The 19,319-nt window shown below is 41.3% G+C and overlaps 1 protein-coding gene across 4 annotated transcripts in view; it reads left to right on the top strand.

Annotated features, from left to right (window-relative positions):
- ZNF407 (zinc finger protein 407) overlaps positions 1-19,319 on the top strand; it is a 482,381-nt gene that overhangs the window by 16,043 nt on the left and 447,019 nt on the right. The gene's annotated exons all lie outside the window — the stretch shown is intronic.

The following is a 19,319-nucleotide window of genomic DNA, read 5'->3' as shown; positions in this document are numbered from 1 at the left end:
CACTTTACAACATAGGAAACTGAGGCTCAGAAAAGTTCTATGGGTTGCCATCTGTCTTATGGCTTATTGTTATTGATATGATGGGGATAAAGTTAAGGCCTCCTTACTGTTAGCCTAACGTTCTTTTTTACTATGGTTTAAAATTTTCCATGTAAATATATTGCTTCTTTAATTTTTTCGCCTTCTAATTCTCTCCCTTTTCCTCAGCATTCATTTGTTAACGTGCCTCATTCTCTTGTCTTTTAAAAAAAGATGAAAGGTGAATTTAAGGAAAGTATACTAACTTTTATCATGGAATGCTTTTTTTTTTATGGCTGCATTATAAATTTTTGGAAATAAAGGGTCTAATGGAAACACTTAATGAGAAAGGAGGGGCTCTATCATTTGTAACCCTCCCTCCTTTTTTAGTGAATAGACCATTTAAACTAAATTAAGTAAAGGATATAAATTCTGTTGTTTCAGTTTTAATATTTCATGACTGATTTTATAGATGAAATTATATTTTACAATAAATAGGAAGAAGAATTTATACAGCCTGTTCTATTTGATGTGAAACAGCAAATCCCATTTCTCTGTAGCTGTAAAGAAAATTCATTATAATGTCTTTAGTTGTAAGAGATGGTTTCATTGTGATTAGTTACATTGATAATAAAACAACCTTTTTACAAATGGTATAGGACACAAACGATCTTATGTGTCTGCTTTTATTGGCATTGAATTTTTTCATTTTTTACCTTGCTCATAGAAGCTTCATTCCTTTTTCTTGTCTCCTTTTCTCCTCTTCCAATAATAATTTTCTTTCTTAAAAAAAAAATCAATTAGATGGAAATACTAATAAAACATTGATTTTAAAAATACCTTTTGAAAGGGGATATATTAAATTTTAATTCGTTATGTAAAATCTGACTGCAAAAGAAGTGTTTGTCAGAGATGGTTTATATAAGGTCATCATAGGATTAACTTTATCACTGGATTAATTTAATGTATTTGTAAAATAGTACTTGACATGTAATAAGATTAAAAAAAAAAAACGAATAGCCAGGTATGATAGCTAAGCTAATTTAAAACATTTTTTGTCATATGATTTGTTGTTCTATATTGCTATTAATACATCTGCACAAATAGTGTTGGAAAGGTTTGGATCTTCGAAAATGAAAGATGATAGTCTGTTAGGACCATCATGGTTTTGATCTCTTTTAGTATGTTTTTTTAGTGATTGTTCTGGCTATCATTTGTTGTTGTTGTTAGTTGTCCTTGAGCTGATTTAGATTCACAGTGACCCCATGTATGCAGAGCAGAACTGCTCCATAGGATTTTCAAGGCTGTGACCATGAACAACTACAGATCACCAGGCCTATCTTCTGAGGCATTTCTAGGTGGGTCCAAACTGCCAACCTTTTAGCTAGGAGTCTAGTACTTAACTGTTTGTGTCACCCAGGGACTCTGGCTGTCTTGTAAGCACTAGCAAATATTTTAATTTTTAACTTGCAGGTGAAATTGAACTGGATATTTGAAATATAACATGGGTAATCTCTCAGGGGGCGGGGAACGATATTCTGATTTGAATGAGAGCCTTTTTTTTTTTTTTTCTTTTGGTAGTTTTACCTAACTTTGACCATTTGGGCTAGAGAGCGCACAGCACCAGGCTGCTTGCTTTCAATGTGTCCTTGGACTCTGGCAGGAGAAGATTCTTTTCATTTTTCTGTTTTCTTTTCTTCAACAGTTAGGATTAAGATAGACATGGCAATGTGTAGAGAACAAAGCTTATTAGTGCTAACCAGGGGCAGGCTGGGGGGAAAGCGATGTTAACGGTGATGAAAATATTGCATTGGTTAAGGGTAGGGTTGCCCAGACAGTTATTGTAATTGCTGTCAATAAGTTGTATACCTGTAAAAAAATTGAATTGGCAAAAGTTGTGTGATATTTACAATGACCAAAAAACAAAACAAAAAAAAACTGCTGAGGCTGCTTATGTACAACCAAAAACCTCGTGGGATTTTGGTTTCTTGGGTCAGAGGTTTAGGAGGATGTTTTATGGGACATCCCAGTTAATTGGCCTAATAACATGGTAAGTGCTTCTGTTCTACCTCCTAGTTTGTTGTGTAGTGCCTGGGGTCTTAAAAGCTTGCAAGCAGCCATCCAGGGCACAACAAGTGGACTTTATCTGCCTGGATCAACAGAAGAAGAAGGAAAGTCAAGAATAGGAGGAGGAAATGGAATATGTGGCTAATTGCCTCCATGAACAGCTGCCCACTTTGCCATGAGACCAGAAGCACTGGATGGTGCCCAGCTACCATTACAGAACATTTTGATCAAAGATTCCATAGAGGAATCCTGGTCAAAAGGGGGAAAATGCAGAACAGAATGATTACCTTGAGACAATCTTTAAACCTTAAGCCAAAAATATCCCCTGAAGTCTTCTTAAAACCAAATAATAGTATAGCTTAACTAGTGAGAAAGGTCTGCCTTGAGCATTATGCTTTTAAGATCTGTCTGCATGGGATCAAAGTGACAACAGCAACTCAAAAGATTGGATAGGAACCTTAGGGGGCAGTGAGTTTATGTTAATGGGGAAGGAACAACTCAGGAAAGGAGGGTGAGAATGGTTGCATAACTAGAAGAATGTAATCAGTGCCACTAAATGGTAAATGCAGAAACTGTTGAATTGGCATATGTTTTGCTGTGTCTGTTGTCAACAATGACAACAAAAAAGTCAATTAATCTTAAGACTTTTTTAAGCAAAAAAAAGAATAAAATAAAGATAGACATGGCATCTGAGATGCTTTGGGGTTACTTTAATGATTTAATAAGTATAGGTGCTGTGACCCAAGACCCTGCATCTCCTAAGCTTCACTGTCTTCTGCTGGGGAAGGTGAGTGAGCTGTGCAGTGTAGGCGGCTAAGAGGATGCTGTCTGCTCATCCTCCTTGACCTGGGCCTGTGCATGTGTTTGCTACTCGGACCTCATTGGAAGGAGCCTTGGTGGCACAAAGGTTAAGCACTTGGCTGCTAACCAGAAGATCAGCCATTGGAATCCCCGGTTGCTCTGTAGGGGAAAAAACCTAGCAACCTGCTCTTACAAAGATTTCAACCTAGGAAACCCTGCAGGGCAGTTATACTTTATCCCGTAGGGTTGCTATGAGTCTGAGTTGGAATCAACTTGACGGTACCCGACAGCTACCTTGTAGTCTAGTTTTTAACTGTTTGCATCACGCAGGGCATTGTATTGATTACCTGTTGCCACATAACAAATGACCTCAAAACTTTGTGGGGAGTTTTAGAATTACAGGCTGCTCAAATTTCTCAGCCTAGCTGGAAAGGAACACATGGCTACTGTTACCTCTGAGGTGAGGCATTTGCCAAATAGGTTCTGGGATCTATAAGAATGAGTGCTTTCACCTGAAGTGAGCAGATTTTTCAGGAAGCATTAAGATATGTCTGTTATTCCATGGAAATCTAAGTTTAAAACTCTCCATCTCATCGTTTTATGAGTCAGCTCTTTAATAATTCTTGACTTTATTATGTTAGTCTTTCATTGTAAGCTGTCTCAGATCTGATTTCATTATAAGCTTACGCATAGAGGTATAAATGTAAACGTCAGTTTACTAAAGTTCAAAAATCTTGAGGCACTTCGATAGGAATTCTGCCACCAGTGTGCATTTAAACAGGATACTTCAGTTCACATGTGTTGACCTCCTCCTGTGGCCTTAATACTGCTGTACTACTGCCTAAGATTCGGGTTCAGGGTTGGAGCATACAGGACAGGAAGTATATCTAGAATATATATGAAAGAGGGATGAGCTTGAGCCATATCTATTCTTGACAAGGTGGAGGGGAGAGAGAAGAGCATTCATTGTATTAGTTATCTGTTGCTATATAACAGATGACCTCAAAACTCTGTGCCTGAAAGCAACACACATTTATTATCTCACAGTTTGTGTGGGCCAGAGATTTGGGAATGGGCTTACCCGGGTGCTCCTGGCTTTGGCTGTCCTGTGGGTCAGGAGGTGAGAAGGGGCTGCCGTCCTCTGAAGGCTCCATGGTGGTGGATGATCTGCTTCTCAGACGGCTCACTCAACGTGGCTGTTGGCAGCTGTCTCTGTCCCTCCCTGGTTCTTGGTGGGAAGCTTCAGTTCCTCACCCGTTTGGCCTTTCCACAGGCTGCGTACATGGTCTCCCGTGGCAGCTGGCATCCCCCCGACTGCACATACAAGCACCCCTGCTGTGATTTTACCGTTGGCATGGTGTCAACACATGCCTAAGCTCACACTACTTGCACCACTAATTTGAGTCAATGTAGAAAGAGCAAAGGGTGAGATGAGGTACGATGGGAAGCAGAGAAAAAGTGGTTTCTTGTAGGAGTGATCTCATACCAGTGAATATGTGTGTGTGAGAGGGCGCGAGACAGAGTGTGAGCGGAGCTCAATGTGTAACCTTTTATAAGAAAGCAGAAGGGGGACAGAGAAATGAAGACGAGAGATTGGAGTGAGTGAACAGAGGAATAAAAAGATGACAACGGAGGAGAAGTTTCATGGATGCTGCCCATAGTAAGGCTAGTATATACCCAACGAATGGTTAAATCCTTGTTATGTTTCTCTAATACTTCCTGAAATGCTTCCTTTAAAACCCTTGAAAGAAATTTCCTGTAAGAAGTGGCCACCAGGTGTCATCAGAAGGCTGCTATTGATTTGTTTTATTATTGTTAAAAAGTATATGAGTGTTTTGATTTCTGTCTTGCAACATTTTTTTTTTTTAACCGTAGTAGAGAACTATTTTAGTTAGAGCGGGGGCTTTCGGTTGTGACAGTTTCTGTGTGAGGTAATAATTTATAGATAAAATCGAAGATAAATGTGAAAGTTATATATAACTGCTTAGTCAAGGAACAGATATTTGAGGATTTGGAAACAAGTACTTATAAATGAAACTACATATTTGAGAACCTTTGTGACAGAATGAGGATATGTGTTGAATGGTAATTGAATTTGTATAGGAAACAGAATGCTTTAATAATGTTTGACTTAGTAATACAGCTTATAGTCTAGATCTTAAAACCTTACTGTAGGAAGAAATCTCAGTCTTATTTACTTCTCTACTGGTTTACAAATATCAGTAATTTTAGGGGATTATACCTTATATGGGGAGCCCTCGTGACACAGTGGTTAAGAGTTCGGCTGCTAACCAAAAAGGTCAGTGAGTTGAATCTGCCGGTCACACCTTGGAAACTCTATGGGGCAACTTTGCTCTGTCCCTTAGGGTCTCTACAGGTTGGAATTGATGCAACAGCAACAGATTTGGTATGGTTTTATACCTTATTTAGGAGCCCTGGTGGCCCAGTGGTGAAGCGCTCGGCTGCTACCCAAAAGGTTGGCAGTTTGAACCCACCAGCTGCTCCACGGGAGAAACATGTGGCAGTCTGCTCCCTTAAAGATTACAACCTTGGAAACCCCATGGGGCAGTTCTCCTGTGTCCTGTAGTGTTGCTATGAGTCAGAATCAACTCGACAGCAGTGGGTTCAGCAATAGGTATGCCATTTCTAACATGGAGTTGCCGTGAGTCGGGGGCATAGTGGAAGGCAAGTAACAATAAAAACAGTCCCTCACTTACCTCTGAGAGTGACAGTGAGTCCCCACCTGATGTTGTTGTTGTTAGGTGTCGTCGAGTTGGTTCCGACTCATAGCAACCCTACGTACAACAGAGTGAAACACTGCCTGGTCCTGCGCCACCCTTAACAATTGTTGTTATGCTTGAGCTCATTGTTGCAGCCACTGTGTCAATCCATCTTGTTGAGGGTCTTCCTCTTTTCTGCTGATCTTGTACTCTGCGAAGCATGATGTCCTTCTCCAGGGACTGATCCCTCCTGACAACATGTCCGAAGTATGTAAGACGCAGTCTCGCCATCCTTGCCTCTAAGGAGCATTCCGGCCGCACTTCTTCCAAGACAGATTTGTTCGTTCTTTTGGCAGTCCATGGTATATTCAATATTCTTCGCCAACACCACAATTCAAAGGCGTCAACTCTTCTTCGGTCTTCCTTATTCATTGTCCAGCTTTCACATGCATATGATGTGATTGAAAATACCATGGCTTGGGTCAGGTGCACCTTAGTCCTCAGGGTGATATCTTTGCTCTTCAACACTTTGAAGAGGTCCTTTGTAGCAGATTTGCCCAATGCAATGCATCTTTTTATTTCTTGACTGCTGCTTCCATGGCTGTTGATTGTGGATCCAAGTAAAATGAAATCCTTGACAACTTCAGTCTTTTCTCCGTTTATCATGATGTTGCTCATTGGTCCAGTTGTGTGGATTTTTGTTTTTTTTATGTTGAGGTGTAATCCATACTGAAGGCTGTGGTCTTTGATCTTCATTAGTACGTGCTTCAAGTCCTCTTCACTTTCAGCAAGCAAGGTTGTGTCATCTGCATAATGCAGGTTGTTAATGAGTCTTCCTCCGATCTTGATGCCTCGTTCTTGTTCATATAGTCCAGCTTCTCGTATTTTTTGTTCAGTATACAGATTAAATAGGTATGGTGAAAGAATACAACCCTGACACACACCTTTCCTGACTTTAAACCGATCAGTATCCCCTTGTTCTGTCCAAACAACTGCCTCTTGATCTATGTAAAGGTTTCTCATGAGCACAATTAAGGGTTCTGGAATTCCCATTCTTTGCAGTGTTATCCATGGTTTGTTATGATCCATGCAGTCGAATGCCCTTTGCATAATCAATAAAACACAGGTAAACATCCTTCTGGTATTCTCTGCTTTCAGCCAGGATCCGTCTGACATCAACAATGATATCCCTGGTTCCACATCCTCTTCTGAAACCAGCCTGAATTTCTTGCAGTTCATGTCGATCTACTGCTGCAGCCGTTTTTGAATGCTCTTCAGCAGAATTTTGCTTGCGTGTGATGTTAATGATATTGTTCTATAATTTCCACATTCGGTTGGATCACCTTTCTTGGGAATAGGCATAAATATGGATCTCTTCCAGTCAGTTGGCCAGGAAGCTGTCTTCCGTATTTCTTGGCATAGACGAGTGAGCACCTCCAGCGCTGCATCTGTTTGTTGAAACATCTCAATTGAAATTCCATCAATTCCTGGAGCCTTGTTTCAGTGCCTTCAGAACAGCTTGAACTTCTTCCTTCAGTACCATCGGTTTCTGATCATATGCCACCTCTTGAAATGGTTGAATATCGACTAATTCTTTTTGGTATAATGACTCTGTGTATTCCTCCCATCTTCTTTTGATGCTTCCTGCATCGTTTAATATTTTCCCCATGGAATACTTCTCTATTGCAACTCGAGGCTTGAATTTTTTCTTCAGTTCTTTCAGCTTGAGAAACGCCGAGCATGTTCTTCCCTTTTGGTTTTCCATCTCCAGCTCTTTGCATGTGTCATTATAATACTTTATTTTGTCTTCTCGAGAGGCCCTTTGACATCTTCTATTCAGTTCTTTTACTTCATGAATTCTTCCTTTTGCTTTAGCTGCTCGACGCTTAAGAGCAAGTTTCAAAGTCTCCTCTGACATCCATCTTGGTCTTTTCTTTCTTTCCTGTCTTTTCTGTGACCTCTTGCTTTCTTCATGGATGATGTCCTTGCACAACTCGTCTGGTCTTTGGTCACTAGTGTTCAATGCATCAAATCTATTCTTGAGATGGTCTCTAAATTCAGGTGGGATATACTCAAGGTCGTATTTTGGCTCTTGTGGACTTGCTCTGATTTTCTTCAGTTTCAGCTTGAACTTGCATATGAGCAATTGATGGCCTGTTCCACAGTCAGCCCCTGGTCTTGTTCTGACTGATGATGTTGAGCTTTTCCATCGCCTCTTTCCACAGATGTAGTCAGTTTGATTTCTGTGTGTTCCATCTGGCGAGGTTCATGTGTATAGTTGCCGTTTATGTTGGTGAAAGAAGGTATTTGCCCTGAAGAAGTCATTGGTCTTGCAAAATTCTATCGTTGGGTGTCCAGCATTGTTTCCATCACCAAGGCCATATTTTCCAACTACTGATCCTTCTTCTTTGTTTCAAACTTTCGCATTCCAATCACCAGTAATTATCAACGCATCTTGATTGCATGTTCAATCAATTTCAGACTGCAGCAGCTGATAAAAATCTTCTATTTCTTCATCTTTGGCCCTAATTGTTGGTGCATAAATTTGAATAATAGTCATATTAACTGGTCTTCCTTGTAGGTGTATGGATATTATCCTATCACTGACAGCGTTGTACTTCAGAATAGATTTTGAAACATTCTTTTTCATGATGAATGCAACACCGTTCCTCTTCGAGTTGTCTTTCCCAGCATAGCAGACTATATGATTGTCCGATTCAAAATGGCCAATACCAGTCCATTTCAGCTCACTAATGCCTAGGATATCGATGTTTATGTGTTCCATTTCATTTTTGACGATTTCCAGTTTTCCTAGATTCATACTTCGTACATTCCACGTTCTGATTATTAATGGATGTTTGCAGCTGTTTCTTCTCATTTTAAGTCACACCACATCAGCAAATGAAGGTCCCGAAAGCTCAACTCCATCCACATCATTAAGGTCGCCTCTACTTTGAGGAGGCAGCTCTTCCCCAGTCATCTTTTGAGTGCCTTCCAGCCTGGGGAGCTCATCTTCCAGCACTATATCAGAAAGTGTTCCGCTGCTATTCATAAGGTTTTCACTGGCTAATGTTTTTCAGAAGTAGACTGCTGGGTTCTTGTTCCTAGTCTGTCTTATTCTGGAAGCTCAGCTGAAACCTGTCCTCCATGGGTGACCCTGTTGGTATCTGAATACCGGTGGCATAGCTTCCAGCATCACAGCAACATGGAAGCCCCCACTGTACGACAAACTGACAGAAACGTGGGGGCCCCACCTGATTGATTGTTTTATTTTGTTCCTGAGATGATTTAAGGCCCTTTCTGGTACATGGTGGAGCCCTGGTGGTGTTTGTGGTTAGAGCTACAGCCGCTAACCAAAAGGTTGGCAGTTTGAATCCCCCAGCTGCTCCTTGGAAACCCTATAGGGCAGTTCTACCCTGTCCTATAGGGTTGCTATAAGTCAGAATCGACTTGATGGCAGCAGGTTTGGTTTTTGGTCTGGCACATGGTAGGCTTTTAGGAAGCATTTGTTGAGTTAATGAATGAAATCTGCCTTCAGAAAAATGAGCCTTTAAACTGTCCCAGATAATCTGGTACTTGTTTTAATAATTTTTTTTTTTTTTTAAATTTGAACCTGCATAAACGTCTCACTTCCGTTTAATATCTTCTAGGAAACCCTGGTGGTGTAGTGCTTAAGTCCTACAGCTGCTAACCAAAGGGTTGGCAGTTCAAATCCTTGGAAACTCTATGGGGCAGTTCTACTCTGTCCTATAGGGCCGCTATGAGTTGAAATCGACTCGACGGCACTGGGTTTGGTTTTTTTGGTTTTTAGATCACTTTAGGAAACCCTGGCATCGTAGTGGTTAAGAGCTATGGCTGCTGACCAAAAGGTTGGCAGTTCGGATCCACCAGGTGCTCCTTGGAAACTCTATGGGGCAGTTCTACTCTGTCCTATACAGTCACTGTGAGTTGGACTGAACTTGACGGCAGTGGGTTTGGTCTTTGGTTTTTTGGTAGATCACTTGATGATACTTGTTTTCTTGTGCTTACTGTCATCATTCTAGTTCTGGGCCTTACTATGTAAACTATTATAATGAGCTCATTTTTCCTGTAGATTTTCTCTACCTCTGATCTGTCCTGCATACTGAAAAATGAATCTTCCTAAAACAGCTATGTTTTGGTGACCCTCCACTGACCCTGCTGAGTAAAATCCAGCTCTTAATCAGAGCCTCCTGTGACCTGGCCTGGCTTGATGGTCCGCCTGATTTTTTCCATTATTGTGCTATGAAAGACCAGTGCCCTAGCTGCCCAGGCTGCTGGTAGTCTTCTTACAGGGTAGTTGTCATTGTCGTCTTTTTTTTTGTGAACTGAAGGTATTAAGGTGTTTTTATTAAAATGAGGAAAAAGTTAGGGATTCTTTTCAAATAACATATATTTTTTGAAATTTTTGATGCTGAGCATATACATAGCAAAACATACACCAATTCAACAGTTCCCACATGTAAAATTCAGTGACATTGATTAAATTCTTTGAGTTGTGTGGCCATTCTCACCCTCCATTTCTGAGTTGTTCCTCCGTTGTTAACATAAACTCACTGCCCCCTAAGATTCCTATCTAAATCTTTGGAGTTGCTGTTGTCAATTTGATCCCATTTAAAAAAAGAAAAAAAAGTTGCTGTTGAGTTGATTCTGAGTCTTAGTGACCCTACAGAACAGAGTAGAACTGCCCCATAGAGTTTCCAAGGAGCACCTGGTGGATTCAAACTGCCTACCTTTTGGTTAACAGCTGTAGCACTTAACCACTATGCCACCAGGGTTTCCCCCATAAAGATAGATCTTAAAAGAGCATAATACTTAAGGCAGACATTTTTTAGCAGTTAAACTATTGTTTGGTTTCAGGGGTTATTTTTGGTTTAAGTTTTAAAGATTATCTCAGGGCAATAATTTCAGGCATGATAGTCTTCTTACATGTTCATCATGTGTTTCGTCACCTTGCCTAAGCCCTTTCTTCTACTTGGAATGTATAACTGTCCCTATGTGCTCCCTCCCGTGTTATCAGGAGGGACCAATCCCTGGAGAAGGACATCATGCTTGGCAAAGTAGAGGGTCAGCAAAAAAGAGGAAGACCATCAGTGAGAGGAATTGACACAATGGCTGCAGCAGCAGGCTCATACTTAGCAGCGGTTGTGAAGATAGTGCAGGACCAGGCAGTGTTTCATTGTTGTACATAGGATTGCTATGGGTTGGAACTGATTTGATGGCACCTAACAGCAATCTGCTCCCTCACCAAAAGAAAAAAAAAAATGTTTTAGCAGCCTGAAGCATGAGCTCAAATGATATTTTTGCTGTCTTCGCCAAATGTTCTGCTTGGAAGTATAACCCCTGCTATTAAAAAAAAAAAATCGCCAACAGGTCGATTCCTACTCATAGTGGCCCTATTGGACAAAGTAGAACTGCCCCATAAAATTTCTAAGGTTGTAATCTTTACGGGTCTGCCACATCTTGGCTGATGGGTTCGAATCACTGGCCTTTTGGTTTGCAGCTGAGCGCTTTAACCATTGGGCCACCAGGGCTCCTTTTGTAGTGGTGTAGATCTTAGTTTCTATCACACGGGTGGCCTTAATCATATACGGCCTCATATTAGAATTTGTTTACGTGTTTTAGAGCTCCTAATAGCACATGAACTTGGTAAGGGTGGGGAATGTGTTGGTGTCATGTATAGTTCCTTTTGTCAGGTAGGTACTCTGTATTTGTTGACTGTACTTATTTCTCGATATAACGTGATGTTGAATTATTTTATTAATTTAAAAACCAATTGGGAAATAAGAAATGAGACGTTTTTCTCCTTTGCTTTAGAATTTTCAGAGCTATTATATAGAAGATAGTAAAGTGTCATTATTTTGTTCCTGCTTCTTAATGTAGTTGTCATTCTTTTGTCTCTAAAAATATACTTAACATGGTAGAATAGTTCTATGGCTTGTTAACACCTGGGGCCTTTGTTTTATCACATCTAAAATGCTGATTTGGCTAGACGATCTTGAAGGTCTCCTTCAACTCTAATATGCTACAGTTATTTTCTGGTACAGAAAATTGTGGATTTCATCTGTACTTAGGAACCATGCCGGTTATATCTTTAGGACTGTATGTAGATGAATGATAAGTCAGATGTCATCACTAGAACATTCATTCTAAACAGACGTGTGTGTAGATCTTCCCTAAGTAAATTAAGTATTTGTGTGTTCCATACATAATAATTGTGAAGATGAAACCCCAGCTAGTGTCCATACAAAAAACAAAAACAAAAACCCAGTGCTGTCGAATCGATTCCGACTGATAGTGCAGTGCAGGTAATAAATACGGTTGTGTGCCACAGTGACATGGAAGGATGAAGATGGTGGTACTCATCATCAGAAGGAAGGGAATTCAGAGTTGGTCACACCGTTTTAGACTAAGCATTAAAATTTGCTTATACCGCAAAACCTGTGAAAGCTGGAACCTGTGTAAGGCCTGTCAGAGAAGAAAACTCAAATACTTTCCACTAATAGCAATAGACTGGGTGGGAATAGCAATAGAAAAGTGGTAAGACTGCACCCTGTCAAAGGCAGAAAACTTGCGAGATCCAAAAGAATAAGGCAGTCCTGTCGAGTTCCAGCTTTCATAGGTTTTACTGTATAAAACTTCTATTATGGATGTTTTCAGATATAGCGTAGAATAGTGTAGAACTACTGATAGAATAGTATAATGAATCTCCATGTGCCAGTCCCCCAGCTTTGATCATTATCAGCATATAGCTTTCAGTCTTCCCCTCTCTCCTGGACTATTTCGAAGCATATCTCAGGGATTATTTCATTTCATCTGTGGCTATTTAAATACTAGATGTTTCTTTTATCACAGTAATGCATCCATTCATTCTAGTACCTAATGTGTACATGGAATTGTCCTAGGCTCTTGGGATATATGGATGGTAGAATAAATACATTTATTAATACAGTTATTACATTCCAGCATGAGAGACAGCAAGTAAACTAGCGATATAATAAATAAGTAAGCTACATAGTCTGTGGAGCCCTGGTGGCGCAATGGTTAAGAGCTCGGCTGCTAACTAAAAGGTCAGCAGTTCGAATCGAACCAGCCACTTCTTGGACACCCTATGGGGCAGTTGTACTCTGTCCTGTGGGGTTGCCAGGAGTTGGAATCGACTTGATAGCAATGGGTGTATAGTCTGTAATATGGTAAGTACTATGGCAATAATAGATCAAGGTAAGTAACAGAGAATTAACAGGGTAGGGTTTGGCAAGCTGCAGTTTTAGATAGGGTGGTGAGGTGGCCTGGTGGGGAAGGTAACATCCGGAAAAGGTTTGAAGGAGGAAAGGGAGCTAGCCATGTGGATATTGGACCGAGAAGATTCCAGGCAGAGGAAACAGCTAGTGCAAAGACCCTGAGGGGCAGCATGGCTGGAATGTTGAGAAACAAGAAGTAGAGATCAGGTTGGTCAGAGCAGAGAGAGTGAGGTGCAGTAGTAAGAGATGAGGTCAGAGAGCTAACAGATGGGGGAGGCTGATCACCTGAAGCCTGAGGGCAGTTTTGAAGACCTTGGGGGAGAGAAGGAAACCCTGGTGGTGTAGTGGTTAAGAGGTCAGCAGTTTGAATCCGTCAGGCGCTCCTTGGAAACTCTGGGGCAGTTCTCTTCTGTCCAATAGGGTCACTGTGAGTAGGAATTGACTCCACAGCAGTGGATTTGGTTTTTGGTGGGTTGGGGGAGAGAAATGGAGGAGGGCAGTTGCAGGACTTTGGACAGGGGGGTTAGATCATTCTGGCAGCAGTGTTGAAAATAAACTGCAGAGAAGTAAAGGTAGAACCAGCACTTTGACTTTGTAGCTTGTTCTGGGTATCTGTTGCTGCCTAACAAACTGCTCCAAAACTTTGGAGTGTAAAACAGCAACCATTTATTATGCTTATGGAGTCTGTGAATCACGGACAGGGAGCTGGGGGTGGGGGGTCTCTCCTCTCTGCTCCCTCAAATGGGGAGAGTGGAGTGGCTGGGACTGGAATCATCTGGAGGCTTCTTCCTTCACACGTCTGGTGCCTGGGCTGGGATGATTCAGAAGGCTGGGGCCTCATAGAGCTTTTCGCTCCCTCTGTAATCTTGGAGCCTCTTCATGTGGGCTTTTCATGAGGCCTGTCCTGCGTGGCAGCCTCTGGTGAGTAGGACTCTTACTTGGTGACTCAGAGCTCCAAGAACAAGGGCTAAGTGAACAAGGCAACAAACAAACAAACAAACAAACAAACAAACAAAAAGGCTGCATGACCTTCTGCAACCTAGCCTCAGAAATTACCCCAACTTCACTTCCGTTGTACACATTGGACGGGAGGGACCTAAACTGCCCCTGTAGACAGTTAGAGTGTCAAAGAATTTGTGGCCATCAGTGCTTCAAAACTGCCCCAATGCTATTTGAGTAACCCAGGAGGGAGTTGATGGGGGCTTGGACCAGGATTGTACCAGTGGGGGTGGTAGGAAGTGGTTGGATTCTGTGAGTATGTATTTTGAATGTAGAACCAATTTGCTGATGGATATGGGTTGTGAGGGAAAAAAAAATAATCAAGGATGATTCCAAGGCTGTGGACCTGAGCATCCGGAAACATTGCGAGTAAGGAATATTCTGATCTTTCTTTGAAATGCGGAACACCATAGAAATTTCATAAAATTCTCAGATGTTACTAAATCATGATTTCCAAGAAGAAAATCAGTTAGGTTGAAAAATCCAATCATTTGTCAAAATCCTGCTAGTCTAAATTGCTGTTACGATCCTGGCCAGAGTCTTTCTAGAATGACTTCCACACAGCAGCGTTGTCACGATTCAATAACTTGGACTTAGTTGCTGGTCTGCACTTTTAAGCTGCACAGTAATTACAGGTAAGGAAGGTCGGGGTGGAGAAGGGTGCTGACATTCATTGAACATATACTGTGTATCAGGTAAGGTGCTAAATATTGGGCATGTTCCCTTATTTAATTTTGACAACATAAAAAAAAAATTTTTTTTTTTTTTTTTTTTTGTAGAAGCAGGTATTGTTCTGTGGCTTCATTTTATACATGAGGAAACTGATGCTCAGAGAGTTTTGTTCCATTTGACAAATGCTACCCAGATAGTAATTAGCAGAGTCTGGATTCAAAGGTGGGACCGACACCAAAGCATATGTTTTTTCCAATTATATGTTGGCATTTTCCTAACATGGCTCCCTAAGACCCTGGAGTAATGATGGTGTTGGCTCATCACTGCGTTTTTTTGTTTTCAGCATTGCAATGGAAACCCTAGTGGCATAGTGGTTAAGTACTACAGCTGTTAACCAAGAGGTTGGCAGTTCATATCCACTAGGCGCTCCTTGGAAGCTCTACGGGGCAGTTCTACTCTGTCTTATAGGGTTGCTATGAGTATGAATCGACTCGACTTGATGGCAGTGGGTTTTTTTTTTATGGAAAAAGCACAGATTTTTTTAGTGTTTGTCTTGCTGATTCAGAAACTTCATTATATCCATGGCACCAACCTGCTGAAAAAAGTATTGAGGTTATTGTCTTAGTTATCTAGTGTAGCTATACCTGAAATACCAAAAGTGGACGGCTTTAACAAACAGAAATTTTTTCTCTCACCGTTTAGGAGGCTAGAAGTCGAATTTAGGGTGCCAGCTCCAGGGAAAGGCTTTCTCTTTCTCTCAGCTCTGGGGGAAGGCCCTTTTCATCAGTCTCCCCTGGTCTAAGAGATTCTCAGCGCAGAGCCCCTGGGTCCAAAGGACATGCTTCACTTCTGGCTCTTCTTCCTTGGTGATATGAGGTCCCTCTCTTCTCTGCTCACTTGTCTCTTTTATATCTCAAAAGAGATTGATTTAAGATACAACCTAATCCTGTAGATTGAGTCCTCCCTCATTAATATAACTGCCTCTAATTCTGCCTCATTAACATCATAAAAAAAAACCCAAACCTGTTGCTGTGAAGTTGATTTAGAAGATTCTGACTCATAGTGACCCTATAAAACAGAGTAGAACTGCTCATAGGCTTTCCAAGGAGTGGCTGGTAGATTCAAACTGCCAGCTTTTTGGTTAGCAGCTGAGCTCTTAAAACACTGCACCACCAGGGTTCCATTAACATCATAGAGGTTAGGATTTGAAACACACAGGATACTCACATCAGATCACAAAATGGTGGACAACCACATAATACTAGGAATCATGGCCTAGCCAAGTAGGCCAACATTTTGGGGGAACACAGTTCAATCCATAACACTATACCCTTTGCCCACCCCCCCAAATTTCATGTCCATGTCACGTGTAAAACGCATTCACCCCATCATATCATCCCCCAAATTTTTAAAATCAACTCCAAGTCCAAATTCCATCCTGGGGCAAAATTCCTCTTCATCTGTGAAATCTAGAATACAAGTTATCTGCTTCCCAAGTACAGTGGTGGAACAGGCACAAGGTAGGCATTTCTATTACAAATGGGTGAAGTTGTAGGGAAATAAGGGATAACAGGCACCAAACAAGTCAGCAGAACACATTACATTAGCTTTCAGGGCTTGAAAATAATCCCCTGTTCTCTGAGACCATTTAGGCAGTAGTGGTGCCCTCCAGACTCTGGGTGTTGGCCACACTGTCTGGATTCTGGGTGGAGGCCCCTTGGCCCTGAGCTGCAGCTCAGCCTTCTAGGCCCACTGGGATGGCACCTCTGTTCCTTTGGATTTGGGTGGCCCCATTCTCCTAATCTTAACTGGAAACCCTGGTGGCTCCGTGGTTAAGAGCTCCAGCTGCTAACCAAAGGGTCTTCAGTTCGAATCTACCAGGTGCTCCTTGGAAACCCTATGGGGCAGTTCTACTCTGTCCTGTAGGGTCTCTGTGAGTTGGAACCGACTTGATGACAATGGGTTTTTTTTTGGTATTCTAGTCTGTCTGAGTGTCGACTCTATCTCTTCAGCCCTGGCATGTCTCTCAGCATGGCAGTCCCACCCCCTCAGACTTGGGCAGCAGATCCAGCCCCGTCCCCCGGCATTCGTGTAATGCAGCCTCACACTTGGGAACCAAGTTGGTGAAAATCTGCCTCTTTGAAACCTAGGAGGCCATGGCCCCACCCTGTGAGACCCAGCAGGCCATGGTTCCACCTTTTGAGATCCCAGAGGTCATGGCCCTACCCTTTGAGACCTAGGAGCTCTGTTTTCTGTGCCCCTTGTCTCTTCAGCTTCTGATTCCTGGTTCCTTGGCTTCTCAGGCCCTCTTGGGCTGGCCCAGCCTCTGCCCTGTTCAGGCAAGCATTCCAAAGCTCTTTAGCTCCTCCGATAAGTGCCTGGAGGTACCCTACTCCGCCAGGAAGCCACTTGTACAAAGGCACTCAGCTCTCTCACTCTGTGGGTCGACTCAAATGCTGTGTTGCACTGATCTTCTGGTTCTGCTGCTGTTTGCTGTCTGCGCCATCTTTGGTGTTATAGCCTTCCTCACTTCCTTCTGAGCCCTCACCAGAATTGTCTTTGATGTCCATGATTCCACCAGTAGCCTCTTCAAGGCACCTTAAAATTCTTCCAGCCTCTACCCATTCACAGTTTTTAAACCACGCCCACGTTTTAGGTGTCTGTTAGAGTAGTACTGCACTCTTCCAGTACCAGATTCTGTATTAGTTATCTAGTGTTTTGAGTTTAACAAACAGTGGATGGCTTTCACAAACAGAAATTTATTCTCTCACAGTCTAGAAAGCTAGAAGTCCGAATTTAGGGCACCAGCTTCAGGGGAAGTCTCTCTCTCTCTCGTTGGCTCTGGGGGAAGGTCCTTGTTATCAGTCTTCCCTGTTCGAGGTGCCTCTCAGCACAGGGACCTTGGGTCCCAGGGACATGCTCTGCTCCTGGCTCTTCTTGCTTGGTGGTAATGAGGTCCCTCTCTCTCTGCTTGCTTTTCTCTCTTGTGAGATGAAAGATGATGCAGGCCACACCCCAGGGGAACTCCCCTTATGTAAGACTGGAGCTGTAAACTAGGTAAGGGTGTTGAATCCCACCCTAATTCTCTTTAACATAACCTAATCTTGACTCATCAACTATAGGCAGAGATTAGGATTTACAACACATAGGAAAATTACATCAGATCACAAAATGGTGAGCTACCACACAGAGCTGGGAATCATGGCCTAGCCAAGCTGAGACACATTTTTGGGGATGCAATTCAGTCCATAACAATTATGGACTTAAATAGCCGACTGTTGTCTAGAAACCGGCTAAATTTTTGCTTAAGAAGTTCACAGAATTCCCAAAATTATTCAATAATGATAAGATCAGGTGACCAGAAATTGATCCATTATATTCATAATGTTGTGCAACCTTCACCACTCTTTGTTTCAAAAAATTTTCATCACCCCAAACAAAACCTCTGCTCATCAAGTATTAATTCTACCTTCTCCTCTCTCACCAGCCCCTGGTAACCACTAATCTACTTTTTTTATACATTTACCTATTCTAGGTATTTCATATAAGTGGGATCATACAGTATTTGTCCTTTTGGATCTGACTTATTTCACTGAACATAATGCCTTCAAGGTTTGTCCATGTTATACTGTGGACAATGAGAACTTCATTTCTCTTCATTCTCTTTGTAGCTGAATAATATTCCATTGTATGTATTTACCACATTTTGTTCATTCATGGGTTGATGGACATTTGGGTTGTTTCTACCTCTTGGCTATTGTGAATAATGCTACAGTCAACATCAGTGTGCACGTATCTGTTTGAGCCCCTACTTTCAATTGCTGAGTCGGTTGCTGTGAGTTGGACTCGACTTGACGACAACGGGTATGGTAACGCTGGAATCAACTTGATGGCAGTGGGTGTGGTAACTCTGTGGTTAATCATCTGAGGAACTGCCAGGCTGTTTTCCAAAGTGGCCATACCTTTACATTCATATCAGCAGTGTATGAAGGTTCTGATTTCTCCACTTTCTTGCTGACACTTGTTATTATCTGACTTTTTGATTCTAGCTAACCTAAAATATATGAAGTGGTATCTCATTGTAGTTTTTATTTGCGTTTTCATAATGACTAATGATGTTGAGCATCTTTTCATTTGCTTATTGGCCATTTGTGTATCTTTCTTGGAGAAATGTCTATTCGTATCTTTTGCCTGTTTTTTAAATGGGATTGTCTTTTTATTATTGAGTAGTATAACTTTTTTTATGTTTTAGTTACAGGTCCCTTATCAGATATATGATCTGTAGAACTTTTTCCCAAACTGGGTTGTCTTTACTTTCTTTGTCCTTTGAAGCATAGTGCCCTTTGTTTTGAAGTTTTTAATTTTGATGAAGTTCAATTTATGTATTTTTTCTTTTGTTGCTCCTGCTTTCGTTGTCATATCCTATGTATTTTTTTTTGTTCCCTAGTTTTAGAAGAGTCAAAGCTACAGGCTTTGTTTGATTTGCCATTGTTATGGAAAAATAATTAAAATTGTTCACAATAGTTGACTTTAGAGCTGAGACCCTAATATGTTGACGGATTTTCATTAACATCAAATTAAATGACATTTGGCTGAAAATTCCAATCGTGGTATAAAATAAATGTAAAATGATATGTTTTAATTGAATTAAATAGCATAATGAAAAATAAAATCAATATTATTGATTTTAAAGCATCTTATTCAATAAAACTATTTTATGTTTTCCAAATTTTGCTCCATTAATTCTGTAGTGCCACTGACATTTCCCTTTGCCATTAACCTT

This window comes from Loxodonta africana, chromosome 11 (genome assembly GCF_030014295.1).
Source record: "Loxodonta africana isolate mLoxAfr1 chromosome 11, mLoxAfr1.hap2, whole genome shotgun sequence".
NCBI classification, from domain to species: domain Eukaryota; kingdom Metazoa; phylum Chordata; class Mammalia; order Proboscidea; family Elephantidae; genus Loxodonta; species Loxodonta africana.
The sequence above is the reverse complement of the archived record's forward strand: the minus strand, read 5'-3'. Positions and strand labels throughout refer to the sequence as shown.